Source organism: Schistocerca americana, chromosome 6, assembly GCF_021461395.2.
Source record: "Schistocerca americana isolate TAMUIC-IGC-003095 chromosome 6, iqSchAmer2.1, whole genome shotgun sequence".
NCBI classification, from domain to species: Eukaryota; Metazoa; Arthropoda; class Insecta; order Orthoptera; family Acrididae; genus Schistocerca; species Schistocerca americana.
In genome coordinates, this window is record NC_060124.1 from 558892907 (window position 1) to 558910105 (window position 17199).

The following is a 17199-nucleotide window of genomic DNA, read 5'->3' on the forward strand; positions in this document are numbered from 1 at the left end:
GGATGGTTCCTTTGAAAGGGCACGGCCGACTACCTTCGCCGTCCTTCCCTAATCCGATAAGACCAATGACCTCGCTGTTTGGTCTCTTCCCCCAGACAACCCAACCCTCATGCCTGTGCCCGAGGCATGATTCGAACCTGCGACTATAGCGCCTAGAGCCATTCGGCCACTCCGGCCGACAAAGATTTCATTCCAGTGGGTGTAACATATGAAGACATACAGATCGAAGAGGTTGACAGTTGAATTTCTGGGATTACAGCTCCATAATATATTCGGTTGGGAAGGGCGCACAACAGAATTTCTGAAGCGCCTAAACAAGTCTGTACGAGTATTTGCAGTGCAAAAGATGTCAGACACCGTAGATATGGAAGCAACAGAAAAAAAACTTGCATACATTGCTTACTTTGATTCTACTATATCGTATGGGATTATATTCTGGGGTAACTCAGCAAACCAAGCAAAAGTTCTTAGATTGCCAAAGCGTGCAATAAGACTCATTTGTGGTGTAAATTCGAGAAACTTGTTGATGGAACTGGGTATTCTAACCACTCTTTCTCAGTATATTTATTCCTTAATGAAATCTGTCGCCGGCCGTTGTGGCCGAGTGGTTCTAGGTGCTTCATTCTGGAACCGCACTGCTGCTATGGTCGGAGGTTCGAATCCTGCCTCGCACAGGATTACATTATGTAAGGCAGTGAAGCATATACGTGAAACATGAGCTGCGAAGATGTTACATTTTGGCAAACAAACACATTTAATGGATGTCAGTGGAATGTATTATATTGTCACGGGTTAGTAAATCTTTTTTGGAGGAATGGCGAGAAAGAGAGAGATAGGGCACATCCAGATCTTTTATAGGAAAGTGCGCCTTACATGCTTTGTGTTGTGTCAGGTCTCATTGTTGTACGTACGTTGCAGTCGGTTTTTGTGGAGTGTGAGAGGGGTAGTAGCCGTTTTGAATCGCATAAAAAAAATAAAACATGTGCCGAAACCCGGGATCGAACCAGGGACCTTTAGATCTTCAGTCTAACGCTCTCCCAACTGAGCTATTTCGGCCGACAAGAAATTCAACCGTTATCAGTTCTGACGCTGGGGCCGCCTCGCAACTGCACTTGATGGCGTAAGCAGTAACCACTCCGAGGCCTATGAGAAAGGCATGTCGCGGCGCGTCCTTTACGGAAGTATGCCTACGCTCGCTCAACTCAGCAAACTACGTTTCCACACCTATGAACTGGTAACTGTGTGTGTACATACAAACGAGAATTGCATCTTCTTCTGGAATCCGGTATTATGGAGTCTTTCTGTCATTAGTCCTACAGTGATCGGAACTCCATAGGCCTACTTATAATTCGTTACGGCTGTACCGCGCGTATACGTATAATAAAATAAAAATAATGCCAAAATCTTTATTAGTTGCATAAGGCACCACTTCTTGCATGAAATTAGGACTGTTAAGCAGAAGAGACTGAATGCTATAAAAAAGCTGTTATATTGAGTATTGATCTTAAATTTTATAGCAGTACTCCTAATCAGTAAGACTTCATAATAGCAGATTCCAGTAGAAGATGCAGTTCTCGTAAGTACGTAGACGCCCAGCCCCGAGTTAATAGGTTCAGAAACGCTTTTTGTCCGCTGAGCTGAGCGAGCGAGCGAGTTCGTGACGGCGCGCCGCGGCCTGTCTTTCTCGTGGGCCTCGGAACTAGAGATGGGCAAAACTGTTCTTTTCAGAGATTGGATCAGAACTGTTCACTCCCTGAAATGAATTAGCTCTTTTTCATGACTCACCACTCATTTACAATAGAAAATAAATGGAAGGCACATTGTCCTTTAAACTTGGTTTATTCCAGTACTACACCTGTATTTTGATCTTATTTGATCCTATTTTTAAGTAACACAGATAATGAGTAAGAATTTTGTATTGTTTATTGAAATTTCCACGATATGACAAAGTTTTTGATTATTGATTTATTTTGCACTATCGTGGTTTTTTGGGTGATCGGAAAATGTTGTAACTTGAGATTTACATTAACAATATATTTGGCTATAATGTATTAAAATTTCATTAACCTCATACAAATTCATCGCAAGCCATATATTTTTAAAGTGAACGTTTCCTTCCGAAGACGCCTAAAATCGCAAAATCCGTACCAGAATAAGAAAAAAAATATATAAATTTGACTGTAAAACGAAAGTGCTGCATATAGCCTTACGCAGAATAAAACAAGGAAAATATTGGTGTATCACATTTTGCGATACGTTTATCGGTTCGCTCGTAATTAAAGCGTAAATTCGAGTGTCCATAATAAAAATCCTATAGTAAGAGGAGTCATCAGGAACCTAATCTAATCAGTTTAAACAAATAAAAATAAAATAAAAACAATTGATGTATACATAACATAATAATGTAATATACATAGCGGTATTACTACGAAGAACAATATCCAGTAGGGACGAACTCCGATGCAGAGGCGCTGAGTCGAGCGGGTCGAGCCGCGAGCTGTATTACTGCGTGAGCTGAGACCGCAGAGACCAGAGTGACACCTGAGTCGCTTTGCTCAACGCTCTGGCTAGAGTCGAGACGGTGGGGTGAGCGTTGAGCGGGCGAGTTCCGAGGGTTGGGGGAGCGGTGAACTCACCCGCTCCGGAACAAATCGTCCGTTCCCTTGCGAGCAGGTTGTTGCAAGTAGTTCCTATGTTATCCGCTAGGTGGCTCTCTGTCCTGTTGCTCGCATCAACTGCCCAGAGGGCAGGACGTGCAACTGAAACGATCGCCGACAGAGTGCGATGCGAAGTTAAGCTGCGCCAGACACTGCGCGCGGCAGACGACGCACATGGACGGCACGGCATATGTGAAACACAAAATCCAATGGGGCACTGCACAATGCAGGCAGCCAAGGTAGAAGCAGGGCAGAGGCCGGCGCTGGCTGTGTTGTGTGGCGTGCACTGTGCTCTGACCAGCAGAGGCGCTAATGATATGCTCCGTCTCTCTCTCTCTCTCTCTCTCTCTCTCTCTCTCTCTCTCTCTGCCGTGGGAAACGTTTGGAGCTACCGTTCTTTTTTTCTGAATCACTGATTGTTCACTCCTTTGAAAGATTCAACTCTATGAATTAGTTCAAGAGCGCATCCCCCATCTCTACTCGGAACCACGTCGTCTTCCCTAGCGTGACGAGCACAGGTATGCAAGCAGAGCTGTGGGTCGCCTGGGTCAGGCGGCCCTGGGCGTGTATCGCGGGCAGGTGTTCGGATGTAAGGTGAGTTAGGTTTAAGTAGTTCTAAGTCCAGGGGACTGATGACCTCCGATGCTAAGCCCCATAGTGCTTAGCGCCATTTTGAAATTTGTTGCAAGTAATATGCCAGTTACCAACCAATAGCTCAATACATAGTATGAATACTAGGAATAAGAATTTACATAAAGACCTAAAATCACTTGTCTTGGTCCAAAAAGGGGTCCAATATTCAGGAACGCGCATTTTTAATGAATTACCACCAACCATTAAAAACTTGATTTCAGGTAAAGCACAGTTTGAAAGACTTTGATAGGGAACTCCTCCTCCTCTACAGGCGAATTTGTTAAAAGAGACTGTTGGGCCAGCTTAAGTGAAAATGTCTGTTGGATTTCACTTTTGACAGCACTTGGTCACAACAGTCAAGATTAGATTTTTTTTTGTGTATGATAAATTTATTACAAGAGCATAACTATGTTTCATTCTGCCAGTGTATTAATTCCAGCCGGTCGCAGTGGCCGTGCGGTTCTGGCGCTCCAGTCCGGAACCGCGGGGCTGCTACGGTCGCAGGTTCGAATCCTGCCTCGGGCATGGGTGTGTGTGATGTCCTTAGGTTAGTTAGGTTTAAGTAGTTCTAAGTTCTAGGGGACTTATGATCTAAGATGTTGAGTCCCGTAGTGCTCAGAGCCATTTGAACAATTTTATTAATTCTGTAAACATTAGAAGTTCCAGTTTACTGTTATGTTTGTCTGTTTTGTTTGTTTTGTTTTAGGACGCAGTGTCAAAACTGTATAATACGAAGGCAAAGAGAGGAGTGCAAACCGACTATCCCAATCAACGGAAGAGATGACAGCAAAACCCGGACGAGGAGAAAGGTCTATAAAATACGTCATAGAGAAATGGAAGTCCAGAACTAAAAATCGCCACATTGCTATGACGGATAAAAAGTAAAACGCGGTCGACAGCCCAAGTGTCGTTCGCTAAAAAGCCGGTAACCCAGACCGCAAATACAAACTGGAACATATGCGGTTAAAAAAAGGGCATTCCATCAGGAAATGGCGGACAATTAAAAGTCGAGCGCAATGTGCACGAAGTGGTGGGGGAGCACCACTTAACGAATGGCGATGGCTAAAAAACTGTGCCCAATAAACAACCTAGCTAAAATAATGTCCTCGCGTCGAGAGGGGTGAGAAGAGGTCATCCAGGCCGCTGGCAGAGGCTCAATAACCTGGAGCCTGTCCGACGAAGGGAGGACCAGTGTCATTCCAAAGTGACGCTATCTGTTGACAGAGGTCATCAGAGGGAATGTAAGAAGTAAAAGGCCGAGGTACGAGGACTGCAGCCTTGACAGCAGGGTCAGCAGCCTCGTTCACTGTCAGACCGACATGACCAGGGCCGTACATAAACATCACAGTGGCTCCATCGAGATGAGCAAGTGACAGCTTTCCTAGACCCTTTGCACTAAGGGATGGATGGTGTACAGCACACAAAACTTTTGAAGGGTACTGAGAGACACAACTGAAAAGCCTGTGTCACCAGATGCACTTCATGGCCTGATTCAGGGCAAAGAGCTCTGCTGTAAATACTGAGCAGTGTTCCACAAAAAACATTGGTGCCAATGACGAAGGCACATCTGACATCACAGTTCAGAGGACCAATAAAGTTTCCTATCGAGGATGAGCCCCAGGAATTTCGTAGTTTCAACAAACGGAAGAGCAACAGGTTCAAGATGTAAAGATGGTGGAAGAAACCAATTGCGCCGCCAGAAAATCATACTAATGATTTTGTCAGTGGAAAAACGAAAGCCATTGTAGATCCTCCTTGAGTGAAAACGATCGAGACAATACCGAAGACGTCTCTCAATGAGACAACTCTATGGAGAGATGCAGTATATGGCAGAATCGTAAACGAAAAGGGAGCTGGAAATGCCCAGTGGGAGACAGGCCATTATAGGGCTAATGCTGATAGCAGAGAGGACGACGCTCAGGACAGAACCCTGAGGCACAGGTGTCAGACAATGCAGAAGCCACACATACCTTGGAAACGCGGTCCTTTAAATATTCCTGAAGGAAATGGAGCAGGTGGTCATGGAAGCCCCATGTGTAAAGTGTACAGAAGATACCTTTCCTCCAGCAGGAGACGTAGGCTTTCTCCAAATAGAAAACATGGCCACAGTCTGGGATTTCTGCAGAGAACCATTCATGACATGGTTGGATAAAGTGATGATATGGTCAACCGCAGAACGGCGAGCTTGAAAGCCGCACTTGCAGTGGTTAGCAAATTGTGAGGCTCGAGCCACTATACCAGCCAGGCATGAATCGTACGTTCCATCACCTTGCAAACACAGCTGGTGAGAGAAATTGGGCGGTAGATAGAGGGAAAGTGTTCATCCTTACCTGACTTAGGTATAGGTATGAGAATAGTTTCATGCCAGCATCTGGGAAATATGCCCTCTGTCCAGATGCAGTTGTACGTATTAAGCAGAAAGTGCTTGCCCTCAAGAGAAAGGTGCTGTGACATCTGAATGTGAACAGCGTCTGGCGCTGCGAAGGAGGATCAGCTTGAAGAGAGAGCATGTTCTAACTCCCTCATAGTAAAGGCGGCATTGTAGCAGCGACGATTTTGAGAAGAGAAGGGTATCGCCCGAGCTTCCTCCGCTCGTTTCCGATGGAGGAAGGCAGGGTGATAGTGGAGGAGCTCCAAGTCTCTGCAAGGTTGCGACCCAAGGTCTTGGACATAGCAATAGGGCCCATGATAACTTTGTGTGCTAGTAACAGGCCAGCAATTGGGGAATGGATCTAGGTCCGAGAGAGCTGTCAGAGGTTGGCGCACACGAGGGAAGAGGGCTTGGAACTTTCGAAAGAACCAGTGAATGACATGAAATCCAACTACCTTTTTTGTATCCTGAATAACGCGACGACGACATATAATGATTGCGGTTTTCCATCATAGGATGACAGTTAAAAACGCAGAGAGCACGTCTGAATGGACGAATTGCATCGCGGCACGCCTCATGGCACCAAGGCACCAGTATAAGGCGTGGTACAGAGGAAGTGCGAGGAATGGAATGTTCTGTGGCGATAAGGATAATGTCTGTAAGGTACTCTACCTGGCCATTACAGACAAAAAAGTTTTGTGTGACGAAGGTCACAATAGTGGAGTAAAGCCTTCAGTCAGTCCTAGAAATCTTGCAATTGGATTTTTATATAGGTAGGGTAGAAGTCAGCAATTGGTCGCTCGAGTATGTCAGAGAGAAGGACCGCTCGAGACGATGGGCAATCTGGGCAGAGCAGAAGGATAGCTCCAAATGGGAATTGGTGCTCCTGTGTTTATGCAGAAGAGGTTAAGTTGATTAAGAAGGGAAGGTCAAAATGGACTGTGAAGAAATGCGAGAGCTCAAAATGGTCGTGAGGAAGCAACTTTGTTTCCTGAAGGCAGAGAACAAATGGATGCTGCAATTTAAAGAGCATACATAGATACTCTTTGTTCGGTCGAAGGCCGTGAACGTTCCATTGGAGGAGAGTAATGATGGGAAAAGCAGAGGAGGGGAAGAAATTAAGATATGTCACCTCAGAGGCTGCCAAGTGCCAGCCTTCAGAGACTTGCTGCTACAGGGCACAAATGTGGGAGGATCCTGCTCCTTGAGGTCTACTAAAGCGTTGGCACTCTCCAGCTGTCAGCCTGCAGAGTTCATGGCAAAAAAATGGAAGGTGGTGAGCACCGTTGACATGGAGGTCGGCCCAGTGAGAGTATCACATGGCGACTCTATCGAAAAGGATCTTCGAGTCGATGCAGGAAAAGACCATTTGCATTTGTTTGACTTCTTGGAGCCTTTCTGGTTGGCAGAGGAAGACTCAGATGGTTGGCTGGAGGGATGTCAGAAGTCTTCATGGGAGTATTACTTCTGTCCTTTGCAGCCGGCCAGTTGTGTAGCTAGTGACTTCGCCCCTTGAGGCGAAAGTTTGGTGGCTTGTTGCACAGCTGGATGAGGAGACGGAGACGTTACCTAGATGCCGGGCAATTTCACAACTGCGTTGCTAAATTTGAGGTTGCATGTCTGCATGGCCATGTCCTTCGTGGAGTGAGATGTAGCAAAAATGGTATTGTAGTTGTCAGATGGTAGAATACAGGGTTTACGAATAGCCAACAACTTGCGAGCGACCAGGCAAGGTAATTTTTCTTTCACCCAAATCTCCTGTACAGTCCGTTCATTCAGATACACAAGGCAATCGCCAGAGGAGGCGACATGGTCGCCATTGCATTTTATGCAGTGGAGAGAAGGAGGCAGACAATCGCCCTCATGAGCAAAAATGATTCAAATGGCTCTGAGCACTATGGGACTTCACTTCTGAGGTCATCAGTCCCCTAGAACTTGGAACTACTTAAACCTAACTAACCTAAGGACATCACACACATCCATGCCCGAGGCAGAATTCGAACCTGCGACCATAGCGGTCTCGCAGTTCCAGACTCTAGCGCCTACAAGCGCTCAAACTCCCTATCCGGCCCTCATGAGCATCCCTACCCCAGGTTACACATTTGGCTGCGTGTTGACGGGACTATCGAGTGTGGTTGTAACGATGGCACTGGTAGCAGCACATCAGGTTTGGAATATGAGGTCTGACAGTGGTATCTTCATAGCCTGCTTTGATCTTTGACAGAGGAACCACTCTATCAAAAGCGAGAAAGAGAGTGTGTGTGGGAGCTAAGGAGGCACCTACTTTTTTGATCACCTGATGGACTGCAATGACACCCTGATCAGGAAGGTACGTTTGGATTTCTGCCTCGGTCATACGATCGAGCAGCCTTGTGTAAATAACAGCATGGGAAGATTTCAGCATTCGATTGGCTTCGACACGAACAGGATAGCCATAGAGGAGTGAAGCTGCAAGCGGTTGTTGTGCTTGAGAATCAGAAGTAGTTTCCAAAAACAAAATACCACTGTGTGAACGAGAGCAGGATTTCACAGGTCCAGCAACTGCATCAACACCTTTCTGAGTAATAATACGATTTACCATAGTGAAGGACTGACCGTCTCCAGTACGTGAAACCGCGAGGAACTGTGGTGCACCTGGGAGGGTCTTTGAATCAGGAGCCTCATTCCATTCACGTTTCGTAGCTAATGACTTTGAAGATGATAGGCTCTTTACGAGAAATCCCCCATGATAGCCACTGCCTCCGAGGCGTGCTCGTTCGTGCTGGGGACTCCCCACCCCGCCTTAGGGGGTTGTTTCACCTCAGGTCACACCTCCTGAACACCTGACAGAGGGAAACATCGGAAATTTGGGAAAGTAGTAGCGCAGGCAGTCACCCCTCCATGGGCCAGGCCTTTACCACGTGGTTCAAGCGTAACCTGTCGACCCAGGGCTGGGAATTACACGTTACCTAGTCACCTGTTAGGCGTCAGACGCATGGGCCAGCCTTCAGGAGTTCACAGGGAGGAAGAAGAAAAAGAGGAACCTCAAACGCCGAAGCAGAGGAAGGCTAGAAGAAGGTGAACGAAGAAAGAAAAAAAAGGAACAGTGGACAGTTTCTAATATTGACTAACACAAATGCAGAAAATATTTACAAAAACAAACCAAACATGTTTCCCAATGGAGAGGAAAAAGAACAGCAAGAGAATAGACCCTTATCATGGAAGGGAAAAGATGCTGCAAAGGCTAGGGCCTCATGGTAGCCAAGCGCGAACCCGCCAAAGAGTGGTGAGACCCTGGAAGGAGGGATTACTGATATGCATTCACATATTTTGATTATCTTCCTACAAATGATCAGAGAAGTGAGTATCAAATTCAAGTGTTTTATGTTATACTTTCTGACTTGTTCCACACCCAAGACAATTATCTCATTTTTGGGTCTATGGAACGAAAACTGAATCAAATCTAATCTGATCTTATTTGACATGCATGTCTCATGTTACTTAACTTGACATGATGTGAAGCATTACATGGACAGACTCACGTAATTTTGTGTAAATGTGTTGTTGTTGTTTATGTTGTCTTCAATCCTGAGACTGGTTTGATGCAGCTCTCCATACTGCTCTATCGTGTGCAAGCTTCTTCATCTCCCAGTATCTACTGCAACCTACATCCTTCTGAATCTGCCTAGTGTATTCATCTCTTGGTCTCCCTCTACGCTTTTTACCCTCCACGCCGCCCTCCAACGCTAAATTTGTGATCGCTTCATGCCTCAGAACATGTCCTACCAACCGGTCCCTTCTTCTTGTCAAGTTGTGCCACAAACTCCTCTTCTCCCCAATTCTATTCAATACCTCCTCATTAGCTAAGTGATCTACCCATCTAATCTACAGCATTCTTCTGTAGCACCACATTTCGAAAGCTTCTATTCTCTTCTTGTCTAAACTATTTATCGTCCATGTTTCACTTCCATACATAGCCACACTCCATACAAATACTTTCAGAAAAGACTTTCTGACACTTAAATCTATACTCGATGTTAACAAATTTCTCGTCTTCAGAAACGCTTTCCTTGCCATCGCCAGTCTACATTTTATATCCTCTCTACTTCGACCATCGTCAGTTATTTTGCTCCCCAAACAGCAAAACTCCTTTAGTGCTTTAAGGGTCTCATTTCCTAATCTAATTCCCTCAGTATCACCCGACTTAATTCGACTACATTCCATTATCCTCGTTTTGCTTTTGTTGATGTTCATCTTATATCCTCCTTTCAAGACACTGTCCATTCCATTCAACTGCTCTTCCAAGTCCTTTGCTGTCTCTGACAGAATTACAAAGTCATCGGCGAACCTCAACGTTTTTATTTCTTCTGCATGGACTTTAATACCTACCCCGAATTTTTCTTTTGTTTCCTTTACTGCTTGCTCAATATACAGATTGAGTAACATCGGGGACAGGCTACAACCCTGTCTCACTTTCTTCCCAACCGCTGCTTCCCTTTCATGCCCCTCGATTCTTATAACTGCCATCTGGTTTCTGTACAAATTGTAAATAGCCTTTCGCTCGCTGTATTTTATCCTTGCCACCTTTAGAATTTGAAAGAGAGTATTCCAGTCAACATTGTTAAAAGCTTTCTCTAAGTCCACAAATGCTAGAAATGTAGGTTTGCCTTTCCTTAATCTATTTTCTAAGATAAGTCGTAGGGTCAGTATTGCCTCAAGTGTTCCAACATTTCTGCGGAATCCAAACTGATCTTCGCCGAGGTCTGCTTCTACCAGTTTTTCCCTTCGTCTGTAAAGAATTTGCGTTAGTATTTTGCAGCTGTGACTTATTAAACTGATAGTTCGGTAATTTTCACATCTGTCAACACCTGCTTTCTTTGGGATTGGGATTGTTATATTCTTCTTGAAGTCTGAGGGAATTTCGCCTGTCTCATACATCTTGCTCACCAGATGGTAGAGTTTTGTCAGGACTGGCTCTCCAAAGGCCGTCAGTAGTTCCAATGGAATGTTGTCTACTCCCGGGGCCTTGTTTCGACTCAGGTCATTCAGTGCTCTGTCAAACTCTTCACGCAGTATCGTATCTCCCATTTCATCTTCATCTACATCCTCTTCCATTTCCATAATATTGTCCTCAAGTACATCGTCCTCGTATAGACCCTCTATATACTCCTTCCACCTTTCTGCTTTCCCTTCTTTGCTTAGAACTGGGTTTCCATCTGAGCTCTTGATATTCATACAAGTGGCTCTCTTTTCTCCAAATGTCTCTTTAATTTTCCTGTAGGCAGTATCTATCTTACCCCTAGTGAGATAAGCCTCTACATCCTTACATTTGTCCTCTAGCCATCCCTGCTTAGCCATTTTGCACTTCCTGTCTCATGAGTTCTGTGTAAATGTAACTTTGCAAAAACGACAGGTAGCCAGAAATGCTCACTAATCTATTTTTACTGTAAATGACCTCACATATAAATAACCTAAGTGCGTTAACTTTAAGAAATATAATTTCATAAATATCATTTCAAAGCTGTAGTGGCAGTTAGTCTGTGGCTGATTGCAATCGATTATAGAACTTTTTTGTTTTAGAAACTAAGTGAAAAGCGTTCATGCTCTGATCTCTCTCTCTCTTATCAGTTAGCTTTTTTACTGCTAGGACGCACTAGAGCTGCGTTCCTTGTGTACCAATAACTAATCTTTCTTTTGCGTAGATAAATGTGATGTAAGTGTACCTTTAGAAGTACTCGTAATTAAAATACTGTAAATTAGTTGAGTCTCATGAGTTCTGATTTAACAGTTCTAATAGATGTAAGATACAAGTAATATTTTATTGTTGCAGCCGACGACCAATACGAGCTTAACGGGTCATTCGTGGAGACGCAATGGCCGAATGTAATTAGTATTATTCCAGTTATTTGCAACTTGCTACAGTGTCCCTGAGATTAACTGCCGATCATCGCAAAGGGTTTTGCAAACCTGAATGCAAGCAGGGGACTTTAAATGATCTGGTCATAGTCTCCAAGCTACGATTCCATTTCGCCCATAGGTGATGTTGTAAGATGTAATCTTCTCTAAATTTTACAGCGTTTCCCTGTAACTAATAAAAATGCATCCACTATCAATAGTAGATATCTGCTATAGTTAATTTTAATAGTTTTCTTTTCAGTGATTAATTTCAATTTCTACGTAAAACAAAATGGTAGTAATCTTGCGTGAGTATACGCGTCAGATGCATTATACACTGTAAAACCAAAGAAACTCGTACAACTGCCTAATGTCGTGTAGGAGCGCCGCGAGTACGCAGAAGTGCGCAACACGCCATGGCATGGATCGACGTCTGAAGTAGTACTGGAGGGAACTGACACCATCAATCCTGCAGGGCTATCCATAGATCCGTAAGAGTACGAGGGTGGAGATGTCTTCTGAAGAGCACGTTGCAAGGTATCCCAGATATGTTCAATAATGTTGATGTCTGGGGAGTTTGGTGGCCAGAGGAAGGGTTTAAACTCGAAAGAGTGTTCCTGGAACCACTCTGTAGCAATTCTGAACGTGTGGGCTGTCGCATTGTCCTCTTGGAATTGCCCAAGTCCGTCGGAATGCACAGTGGACAGGAATGGATGCAGGCAATCAGAAAGGATGCCTACGTACGTTTCACCTGTGAGAGTCGTATATAGACGTATCAGGCGTCATATTTAACTCCAACTACACACGCCCCACACCTTTACAGAGCCTCCACCAGCTTCAACAGTCCCCTAGTGACATTCTGGGTCCATGGATTCATGAGGTTGTCTCCATACCCGTACACGTCCATGCGCTCGATACAATTTGAAACGAGACCCGTCTGACCAGGCAAATGTTTCCAGTCATCAACAGTCCAATGTCGTTGTTGACGGGCCAATGCGAGGCGTAAAGTTTTGTGTCGTGCAGTCATCAAGGGTACACTAGTGGGCCTTCGGCTCCGGCAGCCCATATCGATGATGTTTCGTTAAATGGTTCGCACGATGAAAGTTGCTGATGGTCCAGCATTGAAATCTGCAGCAATTTGCGGAAGGGTTGCACCTCTGTCACGTTGAACGATTCTCTTCAGTCGTCGTCGGTCCAAACTCACTTAAATCTTGATAATCTTCGACAGCAGCAGTAACCGAAATAACAACACCACCAGACACTTGTCTTATATAGGCGTTGCGGACCGCAGCACCGTGTTCTGCCTCTATACATGTCTCTGTATTTGAATACGCATGCCGATACCAGTTTCTTTGGCGCTTCATTTCATTACATAAAATGGATACTAATATTAACAAGTGAGAAGGCGCGAATATGTCAAGATATGTTTATTTAAACACATTTGAAGCCGCCAAATAAGTCCAAAAGCTAGTTCCCTTCTTTTACATTCCTAACTCTCCCCAGGACAAATTCGCCTTTTTTGTGATGCAGTAGAAGCATTTTCATTCACAACGCCACGACGTTGGGATCACAGACATACTGCGAACTTTGTACACCTTTAGAAGGCCATTAAAACAACATAATGCGAAAGTAGAAAGGTGCACTACTGTGGCAATTCCGAGAAAATTTCAAGAGGGGTTTTACGCGTCTGTGGTCTGGCACTGTGTGGCTTATTATATTACCGAATAACGTCAATCACGTCATTACCTATCGAGGTTTGACTTGGGCCTTCCAAGCCAGTCCCTCGTCCTTGAAAATTTAATTGATAGTAGTAAATGGTCAAACAACACATGAAATTCGCTATAACTTCATGAAAATGCATGTGTTGTTTTTCATTATATTACCTCTCAGAAGTCAAATTAAATAATGTGACCACTGATGAAAAAAATGGAGGACGGTTCGAATTGTCACCTCGTCCACGAGGCTTGGCAAAGCGCGAACGTTAACAACCTCACCACAATGATTTCTTATAACCACCCCTTTCGCATACATGCATAAGTTACATAATAGACACGTAAAACTTCTCTTCCGATTGCACCTTATTACTTGCACATTATGTAATTTTAAAGGCGTACTAAAGCTGCACAGAGTTTGAAGTGAATCCGTGACCCGAACGTCATGGCCTTCCCTTGTCAGAGGAAGTTTACTCCGAATTTTCATAACCAAATGAATAGTGGGAATTAGATAAATGTGGTATGAAATTAACCACCGTGATGTCTAATTTTACAAAGAAGGTTTAGTTGCTTGTAAGTACTCAGTAATTAGGAAAAAAGTGCTTTGAGGGATAATAGCTGCTAGCTGCATCATGGAGTGTGAAGAGAGGTTCATTATTTCAGGGCCTAGCTACTTTGCATATAAACGTTACTAATGTAGAAATTCCTGAATACTTTCTTTCGTGTTGGATAGATAAATATCAGCTTATAGTATAAACTGAAACTTCGTTGCTTTGTTTTCATCTGCATGCTGCTTATAATAGAACATAAATCTATAAATATATTTCATGCCTGCTGAGAAAAACTTGAAAATTAATATTTTTGAAAAAATGATCAAATTCTTTGGAAAATGATTTTTTTAAAAGTAAGACACAAAATAGATTACAAACACATTTGGCATGCCTCATTTGTTTTACATGATTGACAGCACCATTGAAACATGTATCAACTATTTCTATAACCTATTTTATCTCTTACGTTTTGTTACAGTGTAAAGTGAAGCGCCGGCACGCCAGTTGAGAACGATAGAGAAGAGACGGCTGTGAGAAGACGTCAGCAAATTGCATGCTGACCGACCCCTCTCCAGGACGACAAGGCGACAGCAGCGGCCCCTATGTGAAGATGACATATGCGCTGCGACCGGCTGGCGACGCCCCAGTTCAGTAGTAGCTTCAAAGAGTAGTGATTTGCGTAGAAGCGTCAACGCTCGTTACTTCGCTTGTGCACTCTATGTAACATAAGCTTGGGAATTATTATACTGAAGAGACTGCTTATTTTGTATGTCGCCCTTTGCTTGCGTCACATATTACTTTTTTGTAATAAAACTCGTTAATACGACTTGTTTGATTTGATTGCCTAGCGAACTGAGTACGAAGGATTCCTTGACATGCCATCTTTGACAAAAAGGCTGGAGACAAAAAACTTTTGGACACATAATTTCACAAAACGTCTGGCCGTTTTCTCAGTTTCTTCTCTCCAAAAGGGAGTTTTTCGGTGGGGAAACTAACTGCGAGACTATCGTAAAAAAATGAGATTGCGCCACATTTTTCAGATTTCGTCGCTTAATACCATTGTACTCTATGTCTGATAGAAGTAATTATTTCTGTATCGAATGTGACATGTCCAATGTTGTACTGAACGGTTCGAGGACGTGTAGGACTAAACAAAACAAAAAAAAACCATTAACACAGATTATAATGATGCCCTATGTACCTGTACACTTACAGATGTTTTAAGTCCTAAAGACATCAAAATACTCCCAATACTACAGCAGTTATTTCATCCTATAGCTGCAATTAACATCAAAATATTACATGAGCTGGATTTAAGAGGCGAAACTACAATCGTTAGACTATGTATAATGGACATCCTTGAGAAGCACAACCTTAAAGAAAGTGACTGGAATTTTTTTCAGACAATGCCGATAAAAATGCTTGTCAAGGATAATAATAACGTTTTTCTCTAACTTCATGCTGGCTGCGTAGCACACGTAGCACACGACGCTATTCAAACATCGGATCTATACCAAGTGACGTCTATCCACACCTAATTTCTGCTGGAAACACCTTCCGGCACTTCCCAAGGGATCTTTTTTGAACTCACCGGAACGAGACGGCGCCGGTGATTCGAAATAGTACACGTGTGTTGAATCAACCAGTGAACGTCGAAATAGGCGACCAACGTGATGTTATGGGAAGGGACATGAGGTGAGAGGCACTGTGTGTGTGTGTGTGTGTGTGTGTGTGTGTGTGTGTGTGTGTATTACTGGTGGGGGGGGGGGGGGGGGGGGGGAGGTAGATGGCTGAAGAGATCCGTTTCGGCACTTGAAATTTTAGAAATTAAGCTCTTTCTTAAACTTTTACATACCTCCAAAGATGTAATGGAATTATTACACAAACACAGTGGGTTTAGAAGCTCTCCAAGATTATTGCGAAGAAGTGGAGATGCAACACAAAATGTTGGATCGTATTGGTAGTGAAACTTGTTGTCCTGTACCTTTGCTTGCATTTCTGAGGGTCTTGCAAATTTTATTTGTAGTTGTAATCTTACTCGTTGCCGCAAGATATATGTCTTGCGGTTTCTGCTCTCATTCTCGAAGCTGTAGTTAAAATTCGTACATGCTCAAGCTGCAGCTCGACAGTTCTGTGATAGTGATTAAGGGACCCAAAACCAGTCGTAATGCAGGTTTGCCACTCGTTTGTGGATTTAAAAAACAAATACGCAAACCGCTTAGAAATTCATTGTATTCCGCTGAGCACATGAAACGACTTAAACCGTTGTTGAGAGTGGGCAAACCTAAGGAAATTATTTCATGGGCTGTATATGTAACTTGCATCATACAGGGTGACAATTATTGAACTATATGAAAAATTGTAAATTAGTTACTAACTACGACATGCGCACACTTTATTCAACACGTAAACGTTGCTACCGTTATTCGGATTTAGGTTATGACATATTCGATACTCCTGCCATCATTGGCGATGGTGCGGCGCAGACGAATAGGGAAATTCTGCATGACCCGCTGAAGTGTCGAAACATCGATGCTATCGATGACCCCAGTGGCTGTTTTAAGCTCAGCAGTGGTGTTGGCGTTATTGCTGTACACCTTGTCTTTAATATAGTCCCACAAAAAGGGGTCGCATGTGATCAGATCCGGAAAATATGACGGCCAATCGAGGCCTATTCCAAGGGCCTCTGGCCACCCCAGAGCCAGAATGCGGTCCCCAAAGTGCTCCTGCAGGACATCGAACACTCTTCTGCTTCGTTGGGGTCGAGCTCCGTCCTGCATGAACTACATCTTGTCGAAATCAGGGTCGCTTCGGATAATGGAGATGAAATCACCTTCCAAAGCCTTCACGTACCATTTGGTAGTCACCGTGTCATCAAGGAATATTGCACCGATTACTCCGTGGCTGGACACTGCACACCACACAGTCACCCGTTGAGGGTGAACAGACTTCTCGATCACGAAACGTGGATTCTCAGTCCCCCAAATGCGCCGATTTTCCTTCATCTACATCTACATGGATGCTCTGCAAATCACATTTAAGTGCCTGGCAGAGGGTTCATCGAACCGCCTTCACAATTCTCTATTATTCCAGCGCGCGGAAAGAATGAACACCTAAAGCTTTCCATACGAGCTCTTATTTCCCTTATTTTATCGTGGTGATCGTTCCTCCATATGTAGGTCGGTGTCAACAAAATAATTTCGCATTCGGAGGAGAAAGTTGGTGATTGGAATTTCGTGAGAAGATTCCGTCGCAACGAAAAACGCCTTTCTTTTAATGATGTCCAGCCCAAATCCTGTATCATTTCTGTGACACTTTCTCCCATATTTAGCGATAATACAAAACGTGCTGACTTTCTTTGAACTTTTTCGACGTACTCCGTCAGTCCTATCTGGTAAGGA

The 17199-nt window shown here is 43.9% G+C and overlaps 1 non-coding gene across 1 annotated transcript; it reads right to left on the bottom strand.

Annotated features, from left to right (window-relative positions):
- Window positions 1–983: 983 nt before the first annotated feature.
- Trnaf-gaa lies at window positions 984–1056 on the bottom strand. The gene has a single exon. It is a non-coding gene; the product is annotated as a tRNA-Phe (tRNA).
- Between the last annotated feature and the right edge of the window lie 16143 nt (window positions 1057–17199).